Here is a 21,719-nt window from a genome sequence, read left to right as displayed (position 1 = left end):
TGTAATACAGAGGCTTACAGATAATCATTCCTCTCACGTACCGTTCGCGACTGAAACATGGAAGGGGGATCAGTCAGTGGTACCACAACTACCACCCGCCACACAACGTCAGGTGGCTTACGGAGTACTGATGTAGACGTAGCAATGGGACGGTCCGAAGAGCTCAGTGACTTCGAACATGGGGTAGACATTGGATGCCATCTGAGTAACAAATCGATTAAGTACATTTCAGTCTTTCTAAAGCTCCCCACGTCGACTATGGTGGATGGGAAGCGGAGGGTGGTTGTAAAGAATCTCTTTAAATTACCGGTATGAGTTCCAACGTGCTACCAGCAGTCCAGCTAGCACAGTGAATCGCATACAATGGTGGAGCTGCTCCCCATAAGTCACATTTTTCTCTTCTCCATGCCACGTTAGATGTGGTGCAAGGATGACTGGAAGCGAAAGATCTGGAGTGATGTCTTACGCTATACCTTTTGGGAATCAGATGGAAGAGTTCGGGTTTGGGCAATGCCTGGAGAACGTTACATGCCATCATGTGTGGTGCCAACAGTGCAGTATGGAGGATACGATGTTACAGTACGGAGGTGTTTTTCGTGGTTACGGCATGATTCCTTTATTGTGCTTAAGGGATATGTACACATTTTACAGCATTGTGCATTGCAAACATTAAAGGAACAGTTTGGAGATGTCGATTGTACCAGCGTGACAATGAATTCTGTCAAAAATCAGCATCTGTGAGGCAGCGTCATATGGGCGATCTGAAATGAACTCACCTGGCCAGAGTTCCTACTAGAACCCAACGGAACACCATCGGGATGGATTGGAGCGTGGGCGTGGCTCCAGAACCCAACCTCCAGCATCACTACCTTCTCTGGTTTCAGCTATTGAGGGAGAATTAGCTCCCATCCCTTCACAGACGATATGACACTTCACTAAAGTGTCCCGAGCAAAATTCAAACCTTTATAGAGGCGTGGTTCAGTTAAGGCGTCCGGATTCTTTTGATCGGATAATGTATGTACTTGCGAGCACAACCGTTATGCCATGATGCAGTATGTAGGTAGAATCGCGATCCAGCTTTTTTCTGTTTTTCAGCTGAAAACATGTTAAACGGTGATCTACGGTACCATTTTGTTGATGTTGTGGACTTCAGTCTCAAGACTGGGTTAGCGTATCTCTATATGCTACTCTGTCCAGTGGAAATTTCGTAATAGTTGTTTGACTGCAGCAACCTTCATCAATTTTATACTGAATAAGCCTTGGCCTCCCTCTACTATTTTACCACCCACCCACCAAACTTTCCTCCATTACAAGACTACGTTTTTTTGATGACTCAGAATGTGTCCTAACAACCGATTCCTTCTTTCAGTCACTTTACGCCACTAATTTCTTTTTTCCCCAGTCAGATTCTATATCAGTTACTTACTCGAGCTACCAAACGAATCTTGAACATTCTTCTGTAGCATCACATTTCAGAAGATTCTAGTCTCTTCTCCTCTGAATTGCTTATCGTCCATATTTCACTTCCGTACGAGGCTATATCTTAACTATGGAGTCTGTTGTGCTGTTCGCAGCAAACAGTCAACGCGAGCCTCCAATGGCTGGGTACGGATACCCTTTGAGTAATCACAAGAAATGTTAAGATCGCATTTTGTTACAGCCGTTAGTGTTTGAATTTTCAGCTGCAATTAGTTAAAGATCTACAATTAGTTAAAGACCTCATACATTTCGTTGTAGCGTGATTTGTATGTCGTCCGTAATTTAAATCCTTGTGGAGAGTGGAGTAATGAACTTTCCTTTTTTTCGTGAGCTAAACAGTTTTTGAATTACTCGAAAAATTTGTCGCAGAGAAGGAATTTATACGCAATGGAGCTTTGAGGTGATTTAGCTTCTGAACTGTGCCAAACTTTAATAGGTTGATAAAATCTATGTGATTTATGGACAACCTGTGTGTATGGAACTATACATTTTTGAATATAAACGGTTATAATAATTCATAATGAACTAGCTTAGCGCCCACTGCTTCGCTCACGTTGACTCTATGACCTGACCTGCAGAGGTTTTCTTTGTTTTTATTTAATCAAATTTTTATGTTGTCCACAAATTGCAACGCCTTCTAACTTCTCAAGCTAATTAAGGCCATATAAGCATGGTCTCCTCCGAATGTACTTCAGACCTGGAAGCGGTTCTAGTAGCTAGAGTCCAAAGTTTTTGTTAATCACGCCTTTGCGTTCTTGTGGAGATATTTCAATGGCAACTCTCGTCCCCAAACAAATATTTCTTTATATCTAACTGAGAAGAGAAATACCAGTCTTCATAAATTTAGCTTCAAGATATTTTTTAATGCAACGAAATATTTTTTGTTTTTGTTTTCATCCTCTATTGCACTCCCTTAGGGGTTGAATTTCCAGAAACTGTGAAACACTTTTTATTTCTAATCGGTAAGTCAAATATCAGTTGTCATAGATGTAGCCTTGCAAATCCTTTAGTAGTTCTGCCGGCCGCGGTGGTCTCGCGGTTAAGGCGCTCATCGGGAACCGTGTGACTGCTACGGTCGCAGGTTCGAATCCTGCCTCGGGCATGGATGTATGTGATGTCCTTAGGTTAGTTAGGTTTAAGTAGTTCTAAGTTCTAGGGGACTGATGACCACAGAAGTTAATTCCCATAGTGCTAAGAGCCATTTGAACCTTTAGTAGTTCTCTAGGAATTAATCTTACTCCCTTAGTGGTTGAATTTCCAAAAATGCTGAAACACACATTTTTTATTTTCTGTTTCAGAAGCAAAATGCAAGTTTTCGTAGTTCTAGCATCAGAATTCCCTCAATAGTGACATACTTTCAAAAATCCTTTGATCCTTAGGAGTGGAATTTCGGACAATCCCTTCTTAAACGATGCCTCAGTATAAGATCCACACCCGCAGCAAACTGCAAGTTTCTATCCTTAGCAGTGAATCAGTCTGACCCTATCTCAGTTTCTTAAGGGTTGAGTTTCCAAAAACAGTGAAGCATGCATTTCTTCATCTCCAACCGAGAAGGCAAACGCCAATTTTCAAATATTTAGCTTTAAAAATGTTCTCGCAATGAAATATTTCCATAAAACGTTTCAGCCCCTATTTCACCCCCTCAGCAGTTTAATTTCCAAAACCAGTGACATGGGTATGTTTTATTTTTAACAGAGACGCAAAATACAAATATTCATAGATTTAGCTTCAAAATTACTTGCACGATGAAATATTTCCATAAAACTTTCATCCCCCGTTTCATTCTCATAGGGGTTGAATTTCCAAAAACAGAAAAACTCAATTTTTTTATTTCTAGCTGAGAAGACAAATTTAAAGTTTCATAGATTTAGCTTTAAAAACGCTTTCACAATTAAATATTTTCATAAAAAAGCTCATCCCCTATTTGACCCACTTAGGGGTTCAGCTTCCAAAAACAATGAAACACTTTTTTTTTAATTTCTAAGCTAGAAGTCAAATGCTAATGTTCATAGATTGGTAATTCTTTAATACCCTCTTAGGGTCAAATTTCCAAAAATATTGAAACACGTATTTCTTTATGCCTGAGAAACCAAATACCGATTTTTGAAGGTCTAGCTTCAAACCTTCATTCCCTATTTCACCACCTTATGGTTGGAATTTCGAAAACTCCCTTCTCACACGACGTCTACAGTATAGGATCTACACCTTAACTAAATTTCAAGTTTCTCTCCTTAACGGTTTGGGCTCTGCGATGATGAGTCGGTCAGTCAGGCGGACAGCCAGGACATCGCACATATAAAGATTATCTCAAGCAAGCTGCAAAGAGTTTAATCAGTGGTGCTTCTTTCTTACTAAAGCTTGTTTCGCCTATAGTGGCGTTCTCAAGTAAACGTCCAGTTGGAGTAGGTGCCTGTATTGCAACAGTAAGTAAATTATCGACTGTTTATTTGTTGTTGGACTGTTATAAGTCACACAGTTTCTATTTGTGCAGAATTTTTTGGTGAAATATATTTGACTGCTAGACTGACAGTTTATTTTCTTTGATGCTTCATGTTTACACTGTCTGAGAGAGAGAAAGAGTGTGAAAAGGTGTAATTTTGTAACATCCTTACACGTGAATAGGTTTTCTGAAATGAGAATAAAATGTCAGTCTAGCTGTCAAAAGTATTAAGTCTACAACTTTACTTCCGCCGTTTTGTAATAGACGGCAGTAGCGGCAAGTGGGGTTCGGATGGTTGGTCATAGGTGTAATACAATAAGCTTAGGCATCTGTAAACATAGTGCCATAGTAGATTTGAGATTGCATCCTAAGGTTATTCTCGATCAAGTACGTCAACTTACGTACCCATTTCTCACCATTTGCGGGAAGTTTTAATTTTCTGCTTTAACATGAAGAAATATTCGGCTGTGGCTCTTAAAATGCTGGATAAGACCAATGGTGAGGGAACTATTAGTGGAAGAACGTGCAGAGAATGTTTTCAGCGCCTTAAGAACGGTGACTCTGATGTCGAAGACCGGCATGGCGGGGGAAGACAGAACGTTTTCGTAGCTACTGAAACAGATGAAGAGAGTCACAGGACATCATTATCGAAAGTAAATGAAGCGTTTGAGCCCAGCATTGAAACACAAACGGCCACAGTACAGCGATAGACACGTAATGGTAGTTTTGTAGCAGGTCAGTGCTCGACCCCATGTCGTGAAACCCGTCAAAATATACATGGAAACGTTGAAATGAGAAGACCTATCCCTCCCACCGCATTCTACAAACGTTATTCTCTCTGACTACCACCTTTTTCAATCAGTGACATACAGTCTGGCTGACCAGCACTTCCGATCATATGAACAAGTGCAAAGTTCAATCAATTCACGGATCCCCACAAAAGACGCCCAGTGGTTCCCCCACGCGATTCGTATGCTATCCGAAAGATGGGAGAATGTAGTGGCCAGCAATGGGCAATACTATGAATCATAATTTTTTTGTAAGTTTTTCACAATAAAGCCCCGAACATCGAGAAAAAACGGAGGAAGCAAAGTTGTAGACCTAGTATTTCAAGAAAAAACTCTACACAAATAGAAATTACTTGATTTATAATAATCTACCAAGAAATAGACAGTCAACAGTTTACTCACTGATGCAATACGAGAGTCTATTCCAACGAGACGTTTACTTGAGAATGGCGCTATAGCCGAAACAAATTTGTAGTAAGGAAGAAGCACAACTGATTAAGCTGTTTGCAAATAGTGTGGCATATATCATAATAAACTGTCATATTATAACATATTATGTGTTGCGGACTAGGCCAAAAAGAATATAGCGAACTTTTAATTTTTCGACGTTACTTCCTCATTCCCTTCTAAGCAGTGAGCCGGAATTTGTCTTCCACATACGGCAATCTAAAATGTGCTCAGACGGATTGCAGATTAGGAGTAACACGTTTAGGACCATTTTATGGTAGCTCATTTAAGTTATCTTCATGCCCTAGTGACATAGCTGAACTTTCGTTTCAGAAAATCGATGCACGTGTTAAGATCTGACAAAGCAGCCACCGTGCCACGCTCTCAGTCTCTCTCTCAGTGGGCTGCTTTTCCTTCTTCTATCCATATGTTTTCTGGATTTTTTGGAACCTATAGCTGAGCTGCCCAATATTCATGTCTATTATTTCCACTGCTTCTATCAGGGCTTTCTCGATGTCCTTTACAATTTGGTGGTGAGAGTGAGTGATAGAAAGAAAGAGATAGAGAAAGAAAGAGAGAGTGTGTGTGTTTGTGTGTGTGTGAGTAAGTGTACACCTGAGACTATGGTGGAAGAATCATATTGTTTGCAGGTCTCATTGATTTCTTACATTAAGTGCGCTGTGTTCATTACGGGTACTATTCAGCGTTGAATGATTGCCATTAGTACCAGTATCTGTCTCGCGCTTAACCAACGCCTTGAACTGTGCTGCTCTCGGCGCACAAAACGCTCCTGTAGTCATTGTCCAATACAAAACGTCCAACGTTGGTTGGAATGTCAGGGGTCACACACTCTCTTCTGTCTGCTCAGTTGCACAGAGGAACACGTTAGAACCCTGATTGCAGTACTGGACTGTGTTAGGTTACAGACATAAAACGTTATATGAAGTGTGTGTATACATTTCTTTGTTAACAATGTCTGTTATTATCGAGAAGTGTATTGATGACAAATGTTTCAGTAAATTAGTATAGAGAAAATACTAGATTTAATCAAGCAACTGAACAAATTGAGTTCAGACATAGATATAAAGCAATACGATATTTCCGAGCAGCACATACACAAGATTGTGGAAAGGAGCCATGAGTGTGAATTATCATTGTACTAGGAATGCATAGACTTCGAGAAAGAGTTTGACTAGGTTACAACCACAGCACTAATGTTAGTCGTTAAGAAAAAGAGAAAACGAGACACGTGTCAGAATGCCGAACTCCTCCAACAAAATTTTCCAGGTTGTACAGGGATAGAATATTCCGTGAGTGTTTTGGTCTCCAGTGGCTTGTTACAGAGTAACTCATTTGGTTTCGTGTCTTACACTCATTTATCTTTGCATCTGTTTTGCACTGAAAATAATGGTAGAACAGTTCAAACGTCGACGGTCTTGTGTAGAAACAAGCTTGTTTCACGCACGCTACTTGTTGGCAGTAGCAATGCTCACCTTGTTCTACGCCCTTCAGTTTCCATTCGGTACTGCTCAATTTTGGCTCGTGTTTTTTTTTTTTCTTTTCAGTAGTGTTAAATGTACGTTGACAGTGGTATACAGCTCTGTGCTTACACTGAAAGCAGTGGAACAGCAGCACAATGATGCCATCCTCAACTGTTCCCGCAATGGCGACTGATTTTGCATCTGAGGGTTTTTGCTTTACTGTGTTTTGTGTTATTCGTTTTGGTAACGGCATGTTACAAGATTTTTCACACCGAATAAGTCGTTGCTATGTTATTACTCCATAACGAGCCGTGAGAGGCCATGAGTTCCTAATACCAAAAGAAATCACAAGAGGAGCCCACGACATTGGGTTCGCAGATTTACCTCAAACTTTCTATACCTTTAATAGCCCATTAAAACAAAATAATGTGCAAATGGTAAGGTGCACTACTCTGGCACCAGCGTAGGAGCTGGTTGTTAGAGTTCATGGTGGTTAAGTTGTTACGTTCGTATCCCAAAAAAACGAAAGTGGATGAGGCGATGGATTTGCTCCTACTCAGTCTTCATTATTAATCTGTTTTTTTTTCCGTCACTGGTCATATTATTCAATTTATGTGACATTTATGAGGTAATATAATAAAAAAAGTGTATTTACATGAAGTTTTAGATAATTTCATGTTATTTGACTGCTTACTATTTTAATTAAATTTAATTATTAGAACAAATATATTTATAACTATCGACAAGTAAATTAAGGAACGCATAGATTTTTCCTGAAAATGTGTGCCCACTGCGATTTGCAAAATTCCTTACACATGTAGTCTGGTAAGGTACCGGAAACTACTTTGCACCTGGACGCTTCCAGCTGTAGACACACAAAGGCAGATCCCATTTGGCAGTTAACCTGCGCAGCTATGAGACGTTACTAATGTAGCAAAAACGAATAGTGGGGTTGTATAGTTTTTGAATATCACTGTATTTACGCTTGCACTACAGAAATAAAGGTTTGAGCTAGAATCTAACCGTCGTCTCACACACGTTCGTCTTACGAAGCTCGAACGCTAATCCATTGACCATCATTAACTCTATAAAGTCCTGCACCTACCCACAGACGCATCAATCACATAGACGCGTAAAACTTCTCTTGCGATTTTCTCGGAATTGCCAGAGTAGTGCAATTTACTACTTGTGTATTATGTTGTCTTAAAGGGCTACTAAAGATGTACAAAGTTTGAAGCAAATCCATGATCCCAACGTCGTGGCCTTCCGTTGTCAGTAAATATCTCAGAACATTGTCCGAAATTTTATGAGTGGAGTTCGGTTCACCCAGAGTGACCCAGCGATAGAGCTTCTATTAGGCTTCATTGCAATTGCGCAAAGTTGGAGACTCACTTGGAGCAAGAGAGGCACCACAGTACATTTTAATTTCCATCGTCTATACTTTTACAAAGAAATTCAAAAAACTTTGTCAGCATGACCAGGAAGGATTCAGGATTCACACTGTACCACTCTCTTCCTGGGTTGTCCATGTTTTACTGCTGGCGGCAGGCTTCGTCCCACCCTTCGGTGCGGGTAGGAACATACACTCCTGGAAATGGAAAAAAGAACACATTGACACCGGTGTGTCAGACCCACCATACTTGCTCCGGACACTGCGAGAGGGCTGTACAAGCAATGATCACACGCACGGCACAGCGGACACACCAGGAACCGCCGTGTTGGCCGTCGAATGGCGCTAGCTGCGCAGCATTTGTGCACCGCCGCCGTCAGTGTCAGCCAGTTTGCCGTGGCATACGGAGCTCCATCGCAGTCTTTAACACTGGTAGCATGCCGCGACAGCGTGGACGTGAACCGTATGTGCAGTTGACGGACTTTGAGCGAGGGCGTATAGTGGGCATGCGGGAGGCCGGGTGGACGTACCGCCGAATTGCTCAACACGTGGGGCGTGAGGTCTCCACAGTACATCGATGTTGTCACCAGTGGTCGGCGGAAGGTGCACGTGCCCGTCGACCTGGGACCGGACCGCAGCGACGCACGGATGCACGCCAAGACCGTAGGATCCTACGCAGTGCCGTAGGGGACCACACCGCCACTTCCCAGCAAATTAGGGACACTGTTGCTCCTGGGGTATCGGCGAGGACCATTCGCAACCGTCTCCATGAAGCTGGGCTACGGTCCCGCACACCGTTAGGCCGTCTTCCGCTCACGCCCCAACATCGTGCAGCCCGCCTCCAGTGGTGTCGCGACAGGCGTGAATGGAGGGACGAATGGAGACGTGTCGTCTTCAGCCATGAGAGTCGCTTCTGCCTTGGTGCCAATGATGGTCGTATGCGTGTTTGGCGCCGTGCAGGTGAGCGCCACAATCAGGACTGCATACGACCGAGGCACACAGGGCCAACACCCGGCATCATGGTGTGGGGAGCGATCTCCTACACTGGCCTACACCACTGGTGATCGTCGAGGGGACACTGAATAGTGCACGGTACATCCAAACCGTCATCGAACCCATCGTTCTACCATTCCTAGACTGGCAAGGGAACGTGCTGTTCCAACAGGACAATGCACGCCCGCATGTATCCCGTGCCACCCAACGTGCTCTAGAAGGTGTAAGTCAACTACCCTGGCCAGCAAGATCTCCGGATCTGTCCCCCATTGAGCATGTTTGGGACTGGATGAAGCGTCGTCTCACGCGGTCTGCACGTCCAGCACGAACGCTGGTCCAACTGAGGCGCCAGGTGGAAATGGCATGGCAAGCCGTTCCACAGGACTACATCCAGCATCTCTACGATCGTCTCCATGGGAGAATAGCAGCCTGCATTGCTGCGAAAGGTGGATATGCACTGTACTAGTGCCGACATTGTGCATGCTCTGTTGCCTGTGTCTATGTGCCTGTGGTTCTGTCAGTGTGATCATGTGATGTATCTGACCCCAGGAATGTGTCAATAAAGTTTCCCCTTCCTGGGACAATGAATTCACGGTGTTCTTATTTCAATTTCCAGGAGTGTATTTTTCCAAGCTTGTTTCCTGTGTCTTACGTTCTGTTTTATCTTATTGTTCTGAGTCTTTTCTTGACACTCGTCTCAATCTGTTACTGAGCGGGCGCTGAAGACCTTGCCGTCGTGAGCCCATAAAACCCTATCCGTCCATCCATCCATCATAGCGGTGGAAGTTAAAAACATAATAAAATAAATTTTTTTACACGTGAAATTTCATCATTTTTTCACATACTATTGGCTGCATTTGTTGCTGTAGGTACACTTTTCTTCATAAGTAAGAGATTCTGCGGTAAATTTTGCACAGCATACAAACCATACCTACAGGTGTATCAAACCCTAGAATTTATTTAATATATGAAAAAATGAATGAGCTGTTACATTTTAAATTTCATGTTTAGAAAAAACTCAATTTTTATAGTCAATTATCTCAATTTTTACCACAGTTTTCAATAGATTTGGAAAATTCTAGAGTTTCACGTGTAAGAATGATTTGTACGCTGCACAAAATTCATTGAAGAATCTCTCTTACTTACGAAGGAAAGTGTACCTACAGCAACAAATGCAGCCAATAGTAAGGGAAATAATGATGAAATTGTACATGTAAAACAAATTTATTTTGTCATGTTTTTGAACTTCCACTTGCTATGAGTGTGAATCCTAAATCCTTCCTAGTTATGCTGACGAAGTTTTACGAATTTATTTTTAAAAATATAGACAGTGTAAACTAAAATGTCCTGTGGTGCCTCTCCTGCTCCAATTCAGCCCGTTTGACGTCCTATTCCCCTTAATGGAAGAAATCTGATATGTCTTGGCACTGCCGATGACATTGTACTGTCTGCCTCTTTTACATATAAAATTCGTTACCTAACGGCTGCACGGGATTAGCCGAGCGGTCTGAGGCATTACAGTCATGGGCTGTGCGGCTGGTCCCGGCGGAGGTTCGAGTCCTTCCTCGGGCATGGGTGTGTGTGTGTGTGTTTGTCCTTAGGATAATTTAGGTTAAGTAGTGTGTAAGCTTAGGGACTGATGACCTTAGCAGTTAAGTACCATACGAGTTCACACACATTTCAACATTTCGTTACCTAACGGATGAATGTAATAGAGCAATTTGAAAGGAGTCGTGAATTCAGCTGTATATTTTTACAATGAAATGAGAGAACCAATTGACGATATTTAAAAACAATATTGGAACGGACAGTAAAAGAAATGAAAGAGTGAAAATAGCCGACATGCGTTTGGTAAACTAAATTGAGCTGATCACACTGTTAGCAGCTCTTGGCCAATCGGAAACAAGAGATATTATGCTGACATTTTAAGGTGGTATTTTTAGGTGTGTATGTGTGTGCGTGCGTGTGTGTCTGTGTGTGTGTGGGGGGGGGGGGGGGATGGTTGAACTATGATTGCATAAGATATTGGTTGAGGTCGAGAGTGAAATATATTCTTTACGACACTACCAACCTCAGCAAACAATTGCGTTCAACCTATTATCGAATGTTTGTGCCCTCCGCTTTGCTTTATGTTTTGTTTCGTTCGTTGATTTCTTATTTCCAAATGAGTGAAGAGACAATCATAGTCAATGACGGGAGGTGTGGGGGGAGGGGGGTGGGGTTTCAAGTACGACCCTCACAATGCCAGAAGGGAACAGTGATCCCTGTGACTGTTGTCATTTCTGCTTCCACAGGAGCACACAACACGGACGGGTATAGGCTCCCACCGAGGATGGTCCCTCCGCACAGTTCTTCTCATCTCGGGTACCCTACTTCTCGTTCTCTGACACTCTCGCCAGACTACCACTTTCGGTGTTCGCACTCCAGTTGATTCGAGCGCACGCCGAGTAATGGAGTTCTGAATTAATTATAATGCCGAAAGTCAAAGTTTGAAATTGTTATAATTAATTGTGAATACTTCCAATTGTAATCACAAAAGGGACTGATAGAGAAAGAATATTAAATAAGCGACGGGATTTGTTAGTGATATAAACGACAACGGTACACAAGTTTCTTTACATTGATTGCAATACTAATTACTCTTCACATTGAAATAACCTATTTTGCGCCTATGAGAGCTCGGTTTCTGCATCAATCGTCACGTATGCTCTAAATTATTGGCAGTGTTTTACCTCGTGGCCCGATTCCGAAGTGCAGCGTCGACAACAACTGGCCATACTGCTATTTGTCATCCTCACAATGAAAGTGAAATTTCCAGGTTAATTAGTCATCCATTTGAGGCTGTATCTCGACTAAACTCCTCTTCTATTAAATATTGTTGAAACCTTGATGTCATAGCTTTTCATCATCGGACTGTACGTGACCTGAACAACACTATAGTTAACCATTCAGTACAAATTGGCGTCTCTCCAAAATTAGCGCTATATCGTAATTATCATTTCGTTTTCAATTCACAGTTTGTTTTAAGTTTCCCATTGTTTATTTATAGTCCTTGTACAATCATGTCGTGTACCCACTGTTTCAAGTATAAATTGGCACCTAATGTCAACCAGTAAACGCGCCTCTGCCCCCCTCCCCCCCCCCCCCCCCCCCACCCCGCCACGTGATTCTCTTAAGAATCAAATTCACATGCATAAAACAGTTTCAAGCGTCTGATTGTTTTACAAATGAGTTAATGTGTTAAATATTTCAGTTAAGCGTGCAAACGAGGAAAAGTTTAGGGAAGGTTCCAAATTAGGAGGGGCGTACAATAATTAACGAAATTTCTTTTGAAAAAAAAAAAAGTTGAATTTGTTGTGGGACATAGTGCAACCTTCCCGCGTCAGCCCCTACAATTTCCTGAAGTTCAAATATGTGCCGGCACTACACGTAGGTGCGTTTCAAGCAGAGAGCCATCACTGAGATTCTTTTGGTGAAAGACCAGAGCATCGCAGATTTTTAAAGGCGCTTGCAAAACGTCTACGAAGAGCTGGCACTGAACAAAAGCACGGTGAGTCGTTGGGCGACGCCTCTTTCACCAACGCAAAAGCGTCGCGCAAACATCTTCGATCTCCCGCATGCCGGCCGGCCGCACACAGCTGCGGCTCCTTAAATGTTGGACACTCTCATTTAAGGTGATCGGCCTATCGCAGTCAAACACCTCGCTGCACAACTGGACGTCTGTGTTGGTAGTGCTGAGACATTTGCCCACCACTTGGGATACTCAAAGGCGTGTCCCCTCTGGGTTCTTCGCCTTCTAACACAGGATCAAAAAACAACGATGAAGGATAATCTGTGCGGAATTGCTTGCGCGTTACGAAGACGATTGTAATCATTTCTTCTCGAATATCGTCACAGGCGATGAAACACAGGTTCATCACTTCGAACCGGAAACAAAACGGCAATAAATGGAGTGTCACCACACCACCTCTTTTCCGATGAAAATGTTCAAAGACGCACCCTCAGCCGAGAAAGTCACGGCGACAGTGTCCTGAGACTCTGAAGGCGTTTTTCTGTGTTATATCCTTCCTCAAGGTACTACGACCAACTGTGAAGTGTAATGTGCTACCCTCAGGAAACTGAAGAAACGAGTTCAGCGTGTTCGTCGCCACAAAAATGCAAACGAACTTCTCCTTCTCCATCACAACGGGAGACCTCACACAACTCTGCGCACCCGAGATAAGCTCACAAAACTTCATTGCACTGTTCTTTCTCATCCACTCTACAGCCCGGATCCCGCATTTTCCGACTTCCATCTGTTTGGCCCAATGAAGGAGCCACTCCGCGCGCAGTTTATTGATGCTGCAAGACGTTGATTCCGCTGTCGACCATTAGAGTGATGCCATGCGTACATACAAGCGTTTACAGTAAGGTGGAGTAACTTTGTCGCATTGAACGGAGATTGTGTTGAAAAATAGAGTTTTTTAGCTACAAGAGTAGGGAATAATGTAGCATATGGGAATCCTGAATAAAATCAACCTGCTTTCAGTAAGAAAAGTGTTACTTTAGTTACTGAACGCCCCTCGTATGTTTAAAGATTATCGGAAGTGGCCTAGTGCTCTCATTATAAAGCACTGGATGAGTAGTGTAGTCTGGGTAATTTGCGCTCCTTTTTAAGCAGAAATTACTTTTTCACGCATGTCAATATTTATGACGTCATATCTCCTGAATTATGTGTCGTACAACAATATAATTTTGTAGGTACATTCAGTGACATATGCCGCTACTGTACGCAAAAGTGATGCGAATAGTACTGGTAGTTCTAACAATAACACCACTTGCAAAGTAGGTTAGAAATCAGATTAATAATGTTGCTCACGCAGCATATGTTCGCTTTATCGGGCAACAACAAAGTTATTGACTGTCGATGGTATGGTCAGAACGGAAATAATGAAGTCACTGTAAAAAGTCATTAATTTTGGTACTTATCTCGAATGGATTCCCACGTAGATTTCGTCGAAGTTGTTATGCTAACCTAACCTAACTATGGCTCATCTTGTTGATTCTAGGGTGATTCCACTTTGACTGCTAGAAGGTCCAGATCTGTACTTCAGCAATATTTGAAGACCTAACAAATGCGTTTTTCAGGAAATTATTAATGATCAAACAAACCCAGAGCAGAACAACGGTATGGTAGAAATAATTTTTGACTTGGTGTTCACGACCCACATTTTTATTAAACTTCCTTGTAAATTCACATATACTTCTTCTTAATTGTCACATAATCAAGAAAACAGTTTTGTATCAATCTTCATATATTTAATTTCCACTTTAACCAAACACAAAACTTGACTGTTCTTTTACAAAGCGAAATAACTACTTAACTTTTGCAAAGTGAAAACAATGACTGCTTTCTGCGCATTCGCGCCAATACGGTTACAAGTAAGTCAAAGACTATGACAGTCTCACAGAAATGAATACACACACGAACCATATCACTATAGTATATCGATACATCGGAGTACCTATACGTTAATAAAATCAAATGTGAATAATGTCACAAAAATATGTCTGTTACTTCGCAGAAAAGTGGTACGATATTACTGGTATCGAGAACTGGGGTTGGAGTACCGTACTAGTCACCTAAATAAAGAACCATCACATAGTAAACACTAAAAAAATTACAACGCCTTGCCTGGTGCTCAAAATTTAACTGCATGAATAGCGAAAATGTAGCAAGCGATAACCCTCTTTATCTTTCATTATTTTGAGATAGTGTAAGAGAGAGAAAGCTTTCGGAAGGCTTGAAATTATATATAAAGTGTATTGGAAATCAAGAAGCACTCTCGTTCTCAAATATTGGACGAATACAGTCTGGGTAATTTGTGCGTCGTGAGTAATGTTGCATCAAGACGTACACAGTTTCCGACGTAAGATTATACTAGGGCGTGCCGTAAAGTAACGCCTCCGATATGTTTTATGAGAAGACTCTAAAAACTTTTAAAGTAAAACAAGCGTTGCTAACATTCTACATATTTCTTCTTCATGTCTGCAAATCTGCAGCTCTCTGCCCCTAGAGTGCTCCAAGTTGGTGCGTGTAACGTGGCAGCGTGTAACTTAACTATGTCGGTGCTTGAGAAGCAGTGAGCTGCAATCGAGTTTCGAATTCGAAGAGTTCGTCCAGACATGGACCTTCCTCTCCTTCAGCATGACAATGCCAGACCACACACGAACACTGCGCCATCTGACAACCTGACGCTTTGGGTTCACTGCCATCGATCATCTTCCATTCAGCCCCGACTTGCCCTCAACCTGACTTTCATGTTTCCAAATCTTAAAGAACACCTTCGAGGACTTCACTTTGATGGTTATGAAGCGGTGTAAGCAGAGGTTGTGGTTGCGTCAACGGAATTTCTACAGTGATGGTATCTACACTACTGACCATTAAAATTGCTCCACCACGAAGATGACATGCTACAGACGCAAAGACAGGAAGAAGAAGCTGTGATATGCAAATGATTAGCTTTTCAGAGCATTCACAGAAGGTTGGCGCCAGTGGCGACACCTACAACGTGCTGACATGAGGAAAGTTTCCTACCGATTTCTCATACACAAACAGCAGATGACCGGCGTTGCCTGGTGAAACGTTGTTCTGAAGCCTCGTGTAACGAGGAGAAATGCGTACCATCACGTTTCCGACTTTGATAAAGGACGGATTGTAGCCTATCGCGATTGCGATTTATCGTATCGCGACACTGCTGCTCGCGGTGGTCGAGATCCAATGACTTAGCAGAATATGGAATCGGTGGGTTCAGGAGGGTAATACGGAACGTCGTGCTGGATCCCAACGGCGTCGTATCACTAGCAGTCGAGATGACAGGCATCTTATCCGCATGGCTGTAACGGGCCGTGCAGCCACCTCTCGATCTCTGAGTCAACAGATGGGGACGTTTGCAAGACAACAACCACCTGTACGAACAGTTCGACAACGTTTGAAGCAGCATGGACTATCAGCTCGGAGATCATGGCTGCGGCTACTGTTGACGCTGAATCACAGACAGGAGCGCCGGCCGCGGTGGTCTAGCGGTTCAGGCGCTCAGTCCGGAACCGCGCGACTACTACGGTCGCAGGTTCGAATCCTGCCTCGGGCATGGATGTGTGTGATGTGCTTAGGTTAGTTAGGTTTAAGTAGTTCTAAGTTCTGGGGGACTGACGACCACAGATGTTAAGTCCCATAGTGCTCAGAACCATTTTGAACAGACAGGAGCGCCTGCGATGGTGTACTCAACGACGAACCTGGATGCACGTACGGCAAAACGTCATTTTTTTTTTATGAATCCAGGTTCTGTTTACAGCATCATGATGGTCGCATCCGTATTTGGTAACATCGCGGTGAACGCACATTGGAAACGTGTATTCGTCATCGCCATACTGGCGCATCACCCGGCGTGATGGTATGGGGTGCCATTGGTTACAAGTTTCGGTCACCTCTTGTTCCCATTGACGGCACTTTGAACAGTGGACGTTACATTTCAGATGTTTTACGACCCGTAGCTCTACCCTTCATTCGATCCCTGCGAAACCCTACATTTCAGCAGGATAATACACGACCGCATGTTGCCGGTCCTGTACGGGCCTTTCTGGGTACAGAAAATGTTCGACTGCTGCCCTGGCCAGCACAATCTCCAGATCTCTCACCAATCGAAAACGTCTGGTGAATGGTGGCCGAGCAACTGGCTCGTCACAATGCGCCAGTCACTACTGTTGATGAACTGCGGTATCGTGTTGAAGCTGCAAGGACAGCTGTACCTGTACACGCCATCCAAGCTCTGTCTGATTCATTGCCCAGGCGTATCAAGGCCGTTTTTACGGCAAGAGGTGGTTGTTCTGTGTACTGATTCCTCAGGATCTATGCACGCAAATTGCATGTAAATGTAATCACATGTCAGTTCTAGTATAATATATTTGTTCAATGAATACCCTTTTATCATCTGCATTTCTTCTTGGTGTAGCAGTTTCAATGGCCAGTAGTGTACAAACTGGTCTATCGTTGAGAGAAATGTGTTCTTCGCTACGATGACTATGATGAGGAATAAATAGGTAGACAAGAAGGCTAAAGATGTAGAACTCTATGACGTTTATTTTATTTAAAAAGCCTTAAGAATTTCCATTAAAAAAATCTCAGGCATCACTTTTTAGCACGCCGTCGCACATCTTAAAAAGTAGATTCTGATGGCATTTTAAGTTTTCATATTCGGTCACTAATTGTGTAAAAGATTGAATATCACATTTCTGTTGCCACTGGACGCCCTTTGATGGGCAGCGTGCGTCTCGGACCCTGTACCGCGTACCCCATACCGGTTTGTCCGTTTAGTAATGCAGCCACGCTCGTGGAAACGTTTTTAAAGGTTGTGTTAATGTCTCTTTTCTTCGCCAAGTATCTACAGTTAATCATTGCCCACCTGATTTATTTATTAAAGTAATGGCCGCTTGTTAACTCGATCGCCAATAGCAAACTCCACGAAGTCACACTCGCTCCTGACGCGTTCATAGACGCCACACCAACCCCAACAATCGATACTTCACGTTGACTTCCCATCCTCTCTTTACAAAGATACTAATACACACATTAGGCTCTATGCTTTACTCAGGTATCTGCAGCTAAAATATAGCTATACCAATAATTAGATTTTTTAAAGTAAAATAAAGGAAAAGAAAATAATTGCAGAAGTTTATCACAGCTATATCATTGCAGGTGGTGGAGAGGAAATATAGACGTAATGCATGGATAAGTGTAGAGGAGATCTTTATCTAGTTGTGGATGTCAACTGACAGGTGACGGTGATGACGTAACAGGCAACAGTACATTTAACCGCTGAGAAAAGAGTGGCATTGTAGGGTTGCCGTTTGCGACGCGCGGTTTTTCTCCAGGTTGATTCACACGGCTATTTTCATCGAAAGTACAAAAGCAGCCTAGAAGATAGACATTCTGCAAATAGCTTGCCTAGGTCTTTCTCCCGGATTCTTGCATAAATTACCTTCCGTCTTCTCGTTCTGTTTCCACAAAAAGTGCAATGATGAGAAGACATTTGTACTTCCTGTCAAATCAAAGAATTATTGCACAATTTCCTGTCTGTAAGAGAATCGAATACATTCACTGTTAGGGACTTGCTTTTCTTTTTACGTTTTTCGCATGACGACTCTTACGGCAGCTCACGTGTTATTGAAATTCATTTTCACTCTTTACAGTATATGCCTATATTGTAATGTTCTGTTGACGTGAAATGTGTAATGGAATTCCATGGCAGGGCTTTTCAATGCCTTACACTTCACATAACCGAAACTGACTTGTCCGTGGGACTTTAATCCGATATTTGGAATGCAATAGAACGTGACTCAAAAACTTAAATATTCATTACAGATAAAAATTCTAACAGACATCAGTTCATTTGGTTATCCATTTTATATTTTTTGTAGGCGCAACGATCGCGTTCAGTAGACTCAGAATTGCAAATGATCCAAATGTGCATGTCGACGCTCCTATCTCCGGACATGGAGATTATATTAAATTTGGTCGTCCTCACAGTTAACACACGTTATTCTGCCTGTATTTTCATGATGAATACAAGAATTTGCTTCAAAGTGTTTTTGGTGCAATTACTGCTGCTATTTTGCCTCTGTGACGTTATTAAGTATCTTCCGTTAACAAGTACATAACGAAATATTTAATGTCATATCTGTAAAGAGATACGAGCTATAAGTAACGCAATGCTGTGGCAATTTTTACAGTTTGTTAGCAAATCATTTTTGTCCCTTTATTGTTACTTCATTTCGTCCTCAATCAGGCCAACAGTGGGCCAGGAGAGATACATTCCGCCATAGTTCCAAAAAAATTAAAAATACCAACACGTCTTTACGAAGGTACATTGAAAATTTTAAGCAAAATATTGTCGTCCTTTTTATGCAATCAGTGGACGATAGTCTTTATAAAACCTGAGCACTTTACTTTACTGAAAAGTATAGGAAAGAAGCACTTGGTGAGAAGGGTTCTTGCAGGGGACGATTCGTAGGTTACCAACGTTACAAAGAATGCCACGGATTCAAAGTGCATTTGAGCACGAAGTGTGGCATGGCAGAGGGAATACTTATAATGAATGCAACAGCTGTGGTCGCTGCCGCAAGTAAAATAAATTAGAAAAAAATTATGTGATCATGCTACCACATTCCAAACATTTGCAGTCGTTTTGGACGAGAGCACTGATTTGTCAGACACAGCTCCTTTAGTAATTTTTATGATTTCGTATCTCAGTCGGTAAAACTTTATTGTTCTTCTGTCTGTCGGTCTGACTCTTCAAAACCTTATTTCTCAAGAACGGGTAGACGTATCAAGATGAAATTTATGTGAGGTACTGATGTCTACGGTCCCTTGGCGGCATAATAGACAATATCTTAAAAAGTCAATGCAATCAAAAGATACAGCCATTTATGTCACATATTTAGATATTTGCAAACTCAGACATCAAAACCTATGGGGTACTTTCCTTTGATCTAGAATGATGAAATTTTGCAGGAAGCAAGGTTTCATACTACAAACAATGCAAAAACTCCAAAAAATTGTCAATTTACAGTTATATGACACGAACAAATTTTTTTGTCACTTGCCATCAGGTTTTCTGTCTCTCCGTCTGTCTGTTGAGACCCCTTTTTCTGAGGAACGGACACACATATCAAGTTGGCATTTATGTCACATACTAAGGTTTATGGTCCTTTGGTGGCATAATAAACATTAGCTCACAAGTCAATGCAACGAAAAGATACCAGCATTTACGTCACATAATTTGACACTCGCAAACTCAGTTATTAAAACTTATATGATATTTCCGTTGACCTAGAATCATGAAAATTTCGCAGGAAGAAAGGTTTCAAAGTACAAGTAAAAGGAAAAAAAAAACAATTTTTTGTCATGCATCATCCGACTTTTCGTCTGTCCCTCCGTCTGTTAAGACTCCTTTTTCTCAGGAACGGGTTGCCGGATGTTGCTGAAATTCATATCACATACGGAGATATATACTTTGAGGTTTGCCGATGACATTGTAATTCAGTCAGAGACAGCAAAGGACCTGGAACAGCTGTTGAACTGAATGGACAATGTCTTGAAAGGAGGATATAAGATGAACATCGACAAAAGCAAAACGTGGGTCATGGAATGTAGTCGAATTAAATCAGGTGATGCTGAGGGAATTAGATTAGGAAATATGACACTTAAAGTAGTAAATAAGTTTTGCTGTTTGAGGAGCAAAGTAACTGATGATGGTCGAAGTAGAGAGGAGATAAAATGTAGAATGATAATGGTAAGGAAAGAGTTTCTCAAGAAGAGAAGTTTGTCAACATCGAGTATAGATTTAAGTGTCAGGAAGCATTTTCTGAAAGTATTTGTATGGGTTGTAGCCATGTATGGTAGTTAAACATGGACGATAAATAGTTACGACAAGAAGAGAACAGAAGCTTTCAAAATGTGCTGCTACAGAAGGATGTTGAAGATTAGAAGGGTGGATCATGTAATTAATGAGGAGGTACTGAATAGAATTGGGGAGAAGAGGAATTTGTGGCACAACTTGACTAGAAGAAGAGATCGGTTGGTAGGACATGTTCTAAGGCATCAAGGGATCACCAGCTTGGCACTGGAGGGCAGGGTGGAGGGTAAAAATCGTAGAGGGAAACCAAGATATGAATACACTAAGCAGATCCAGAATGATGTCGGTTGCAGTAGTTACTCGGAGATGAAGAAGCTGGCAGAGGATACAGTAGCATGGTGAGTTGCATAAAATTAGTCTCTGGACTGAAGACCACAACAACAACAACAACAACAACAACAACGGAGATATACAGTGTGTATCATAATCAACGGCGTAAACGCATACGGTTGAAAGTACAAGATACTAGAAGCAAAAAAGTCTCAATAAACATAGAGTCGAAAATACATACCTTAAGAGCTACGAGAAATTTTTCATCTTCGATACTCTGAAACAAATCTCTTCTATTGCAAGTTCGGTGCTTTCCATATTTTGGGAAGTGTTAGTATTGACCAAAATAAGAAAAAATGTCCAGAAAACATGTGCTCTAAAACGCATACCTTAAGTTACGACCACTTGATCATTACAAGAGTTGTGTTTCAAAGTAGCAAAGATGAACCAGTGCTAATAGCTCACAAGGAATGCATTTTACAGCACATGTTTACTGGACTTTTTTTCTTGCTTTGGTCCATACTACCAGTTGCCAAAATACGGAAAACAAAGAACCTGCAGTAGAAGAGATTTGTTTCACAGTACTGAAGATGAAAAATTGCTCGTAGCTCTTAAGGTATGGCCGGCCGGTGTGGCCGAGCGGTTCTAGGTGCTTCAGTCTGGAACCGTGCGACCGCTACGGTCGCAAGTTCGAATCCTTCCTCGGACATGGATGTGTGTAATGTCCTTAGGTTAGTAAGGTTTAAGTAGTTCTAAGTTCTAGGGGACTGATGACCTCAGATGTTAAGTCCCATAGTGCTCAGAGCCATTTGAACCATTTTTGATCTAAAGGTATGCATTTTCTACGCCATCTTTACTGAGACCTTTTTTCTTCTTGTATCCTGTACTTTCAACTGGCGTTTACGCCATTAATTAGATATACCCTGTATAGTCCTTTGGTGGCGTAGAAATGTTAAGCTTCTAAGTCAACGCAATCT

This window comes from Schistocerca piceifrons, chromosome 4 (assembly GCF_021461385.2).
Source record: "Schistocerca piceifrons isolate TAMUIC-IGC-003096 chromosome 4, iqSchPice1.1, whole genome shotgun sequence".
Lineage (NCBI taxonomy): Eukaryota > Metazoa > Arthropoda > Insecta > Orthoptera > Acrididae > Schistocerca > Schistocerca piceifrons.
Note: the sequence above shows the minus strand (reverse complement) of the source record.